A 5,416-nucleotide genomic window follows, 5' to 3' on the forward strand; every position below is an offset into this window, starting at 1 on the left:
GGGGGGGGGGCAAAGGGGCCCCACTGAGTTGACGAGGTGAATGGACGACCAGAGAGTTTATAAACCGTACGGGCACCGCGGTGTGGAAGGGGAGGGGGCGGCCTGGCGCTACGGCAGGGGTTAGTCGGAAGCTACAGCTGCCAAAGGAGAATGCGACGGAACAAAACTGCGTGTTGGGTCTGCCAAATGCAGCAAGCACCGAATCAACGTCAAGTTCTCATATCATAGACTTAAAAATGAGATAAACACGCAACAAGAAGACAGGGTATAAATCAGGAGGAGATGAATTAACGGGTGCAAAACAAAGGGGATGAAAAGTGTCGGGCACTAAGAAGAGGGAGGAAGTTTTTATCAGAGCGGGAAAACTTGAGCACGTGGTTTACGCAGCAGGAGACCAAACGCGCAGAATACCCTATATTGAAAAAAACGTCAGAAAGTCTCGCAGAAAGTGCACTACGTATGAAACTAGTTTGCACATGTGTACAACGCTGCGCCGCCGTCCTGCGACTTTGCTGTGTACCGCGAGCAAGAGAACTGGTTTCCTGCTAATAACGTGCCTCGTCACAGAAAGAGGCGCTGAGTAGGAAAGAAGAGAGGAGGTTGCCAAGCAGAATAAATATTTAACCCAGTCGTGTTATGGCTATATTCTTAGTAGTATCTCTCTCTCTCTCTCTCTCTCTCTCCGTCCCCACCCAAACTCTTTTCCCCTTCTCTACAAGCCTCCCGGCGCCTCTCGCACCGCCCGCCCGCGGCAGATCGACGCTACTTTACGAGTTCGTTATTATCCTTATTTTTCACGCAATTATAATGAGCATTAATCAGCAGGACGACGTTGCCTGATTTCTGTCACGCAAATCTCCGGCCGACCCGGGCGGCAAACAAAGGCGGCCGAGTAGAGCGAACGGCAAGGCGGCAGAGAACGGCAACGCAGACGGTCCGGATGGCGAGACCGCACCAACCGACCGCGTCGGCAGCGGGGTTAGTCCATAAACGGCAAGATGGAGGTGTCTTACCTTGCACGATAGAGCTGCAGCCGGCGCTAATCCACTCCTTCAACCTGGGAAAAAAGAATATCATATAAAAAAAATAATTGAAACAATACAAATAGATGTAGCAAGGAAAAGCGTGCGTAAAAGGCTGAGGATTTGATAAATTGCCTCCCTAATAATGCCGCCAACTGGTGAAATAAAAAAGACACCTGGTTCGCTCCCTTTATCACGCTAAAACGGCGGCACGGCCGTTTCCATTGCAGCGGTTTGCACAACCTCCGAGCAACCGCAGCAGAAATAGGCGACTGGGACTGGGAGGCCGCAGTCGGGCCAAAAATAAAACGAACGATCGGCCGTCGGTATGAGTGTCTTCTTTGGGGCCGCCGTGCCGTGCGTCGGTCGCTTTGGCTGTTTGTTTCTTTTCTGCTCCTGCTGCTGCTTCGACCGGCTGGGAAAGCAACAGCGACCAAATTAGTCTAAAGAAAGAGGAAGGACCGGAGGGAAGGACAGACGGCGGGAGCCCTGCCTGAGGAGAGGCAAGGCAAGGAGAGAGGGCCAGGGAGGGAGAGGGAAAGAGAGTGCAAGATAGAGAGAGAGAGAGAGAGAGAGAGAGAGAGAGAGAGAGAGAGAGAGAGAGAGCCTGGGCAGCTCTTTTCAGGTCCTTTCCAGCCTAGAACTGTTTGATTTCTGTCCTGGAAAACTTAAATAATGATTTTTGAGCTGCGTGTAAAGTTTGGCTATCAATCAATGCTCGACGTGCACGATCACGATCTCACATGTGCGCATCTCTGCTTCTAATAGACTAAAGGATTTACGAATAAAACGACCACCTTGTCTTTTGAGAGAACAACTTCTGTGCACGGATACTTTTCTTTTTTCTGTTTTTCTTCCTTTAGTTTTTAGCTGAGTGTAAGAACACAGCCAGCCGGTGCCGGCCGGGACACAGGCATTCGTAACACCACACACGACCACATGGGGCGTAGCAGGCCCCTGTGGGCCCTTGGGCTGGCCGCGCGACCCTGAGCGTGGGCGTGGCGTGGCGGGGCGGGGCGTGGCGGGCGTGGCGGGCGTGGCGGGGCGTGGCTGGGGAGCATACGTATCGGGCCATACACTAGCCGCACGCCAGAACGGTCGTGGACGACAGCCTTCTATGCTGGCGAGTGCTGTTAGGCACCTAGCAGTGTTCGAACCCGCGTGAGACTGTTTTGCGGTGGGCGGTGGGGCCCTGGAGCAGGTTGATTGTTTTTACTGTTTTTGTTGTGCTGTGTTCCCTTCGACCCACCCGTCCTAGCTGGCTTGGCCAGCCCCATCCAACCCACTCCCACACCCTGCGCGTCACACTCGGTTTTCTCCCCCCCCCCCTCACCCTTTTCCTTTCTCTCTTCCCCTACCTCTCCCCGCCCCTTACCCCTCTCTCCCCCCTGTTCGGTCGTTTTTTGATGTTCCGAGGTCCCCGGGGTCCCGATGGGTTAGGGGATGGTGTGGTGTGCGGAGGGCCACACACACACACACACACACACACACACACACACACACACACACACACACACAGAGGCCCGGCACTCCCGCCCACCAGAAAAGAGGGAGAGGGGGGACGTCACGAAATTGCGTGAGAGAGAGAGAGAGAGTGTAAGGGAGATAGACTTGATTTATGTGCTCATGCTTTACAGCCCGTCCCTCGCATGTGTTACTGAAAAACGGACATGCCGAGCGCGTGGACCACCCTTCAATTTGCACCCCCGTTGTTTATTGCCACGAACTCGCATCCTCTTTTATTCGAAATGAGGAAGTAAATTCTCCAAAAGAGGTTAGCTCACAGGTGAGGCGGTTGCGTTTCAGTGTTTAAATATTAGTCCCCATTTTAATGATCCAAATAAAAATCATTATTTCTTCCTGTAGTTAAAATACTTTAAGAAGAAAAAATATATAAAAAGAACTGTTGTTTCTCTTGCTGTTAAGATGAGGAAACAACTGTCCCCGACACTATACATATCTCAAAAAACAAAGGGCAAGGAACTTTTCGGCTCAGAAAAGTTTAACTTTTCATTAATCTAATTCTTTTCTAGGTTTAGTTGTAGTTGGTAGGTGGTCATATTGTACTCTTAATGAGTCTTTATCAATATTAGAATGATTAGAATGCAGTACCCTTTTAATTTTACAGCAAGATATAAGTTTTATATTAGAAAATGAACTTTTAGTCATTTTCTCACATTTCTGCGATTTTTCAGGCCTGGGTCCCCTTAAACCAAAGGTACCTTTTTCTGGGAGTTGTGTCAACGTTGTATGCCATTACCACTGTTGTTTTAGTGGCTGCAAACAAAGCTCTATACCAAAGAAGTATATAAAGATTGGCGAGATACAAAGAAGGCAAACTCGACGTCACCGTGAGTATATAGCGTGGCGTCGCCCGTGGAAGAATGCAGTCGTGCCGTCCCACCGGAAGGAGTTTTGTCGCAGGCCTACAGTATAACTCCCGATCCAATATCCGCATCACTGTCTCTCTCTCCCTCTCTCTCTCCCTCTGCCCCCCCCCCCCCCCCCCCCCCCCCCCCCCCCCCCCCCCCCCCCCCCCCCAATCCAGGTGCTCCGTTCAGCTCATGCCGACCCGGCCGATACAATCAACGCTTGTCACGTGGGGCGGGATGGCAGGACGGCCGCCACACCGACGGTCTGTGGTGGTGGTGGTGGTGGTGGTGGTGGTGGTGGTGGTGGCGGCGGCGGCGGCGGCGGCGGCGGCGGCGGCGGCGCCGGCGGCGGAGGTGTGTGGGGGTGGTGAGCAAACGGGGGTGAGTAGTGAGTGAGTGGCGCTGTGGCCATCGGGGGAAGCGCGCCATAGCAATCGGATCGGAAAGCCTGCGTCTCCCTCCGGAAGAAAGCAGTCCCTTGCTAAATCATCGCGCCATTAACGTTGTTATGAACCCCTTCCTTATCTTTAACCTCTCCTCTCCTCTCTCTCTCTATCTCTCTCTCTCTCCCCCCCCCTCCCATCCAGAGATGCGACACGACACCTGCTTATTGTGTTGCAAAATAACGTTGGCGTGGTGTGGCGGGAGAAAACTTTTGAATACGTTGAGGGGCGATTTAATGATGACGTCCCAGACCCTCCATCCCTCTCGTTCCTCCCTTGCTCCCCCCAACCCCCGCGCGGGTAGGGCGGGCGCGGGCGGTCTGTCACCCTCCCCTGCACCGGTCCCTGGGGACGTCCCCAGCAGGCGGCAGGCCAGGGCACCCCTAGGGCACCCATAGGGCACCCATAGGGCACCCCTAGGCACCCCTTGGGCACCCTATAAGACAGGACATTGCTGCCCCTGGCCGCGGCTCTAAACCGCCCAAGGCATAACGCACCCTCAAAGGCGGGCACCTCAGCAGTATAGTATTGAGTGAATCTTGGGACCCTCAACGGACTTGTCCTTCATGGTGTATAATGGACAGTGCAGTAACTTCACGGAAAAAAATTGTTTTAACTTCAAGCAGTCGTTAGTATACCTCAACATAAACCAAAACCAACAATTGTTGCAATATTATTTTTGCCTGAAAACAGAACCCTTTTTCCGTGTTTACAGTGACTTTGTAACTTTGTCTTGCTCATTCTTCTTTTCATTCTAAAACAATTGACATACTCTAAAATAGCATTCAACATATTCCGCAACTTTCCAGCTGGTTTTCATTTGGAGCCAGCCTCCCAGCGACATGGCCACGCAAGGGGTCGGTTTGCCCCGGAGCTGCTTGCTGTTGTCCTAAAGGCCAAGCACGGACTGGCATTAGGCCAGTTTGTGCTTCCCTAAGGCGGCTGCTGTCGCTCCCCCGAGGCCACCCGCCGGCTCCATGTTATGGGGTGAGCCCGCGAGAGGCTTCACTGTGCAGCAGCAACCTCCCAATTTGCATATTGGCTAAAGGGATACATTCACGATTGTCATGGAGCCTGGCTGGGCCGATTAGTGCGCTCACCAAAGAGTATGAAAAATGCACCTGCAGCGGACCGACGCGGCGATCGCAACGATCAAAGTTTGGTATATAGCGTATGAAAAATAAAGAAAGCGCTAGCGTGAAACATGGTCGCGTGGGGAAAGAGTTATCTAACCTTAATGTGAATGTAACTACGGCCACGTTGCTGCCACCCCCGCCCCCCTTTTACCCCCCACTCGATCTAACTCTCCACGCGCGAAGCTTGTCTAGGAAAAACACAATGAATGTAGATCAACCCTCGGCGCGCAAAACCAGAGGGGGGAAAAATTCAAGCCTAAATGTCGAGAGTTTGGGAGGAATCCTTTATGCTGAGGGATTAGTGATACATTATTCAAGATTTTGCGTAAGTCGGAAGGACTATGGAACAGGGAGCGGGGGTGGTAGGCGTGGCGGACGTCTCCGAGTGGGAGAGAGGGGAAAATAGAGGGAGAGGAAGGGAGGAAGAGGGGAAGGGGGGGGGG

General features: G+C 52.6%; 1 long non-coding RNA gene across 1 annotated transcript in view; it reads right to left on the bottom strand.

Moving 5' to 3' along the window:
* Positions 1 to 1,008: 1,008 nt before the first annotated feature.
* Positions 1,009 to 5,416, bottom strand: part of LOC113207302 (uncharacterized) — a 118,075-nt gene continuing 113,667 nt past the window's right edge. Inside the window, exon 4 of the long non-coding RNA XR_008011453.1 lies at positions 1,009 to 1,057. This is a non-coding gene — a long non-coding RNA (uncharacterized LOC113207302). The remainder of the gene's footprint in view (positions 1,058 to 5,416) is intronic.

Source organism: Frankliniella occidentalis, unplaced genomic scaffold (genome assembly GCF_000697945.3).
Source record: "Frankliniella occidentalis isolate FOCC.00 unplaced genomic scaffold, Focc_3.1 Scaffold1, whole genome shotgun sequence".
Lineage (NCBI taxonomy): Eukaryota > Metazoa > Arthropoda > Insecta > Thysanoptera > Thripidae > Frankliniella > Frankliniella occidentalis.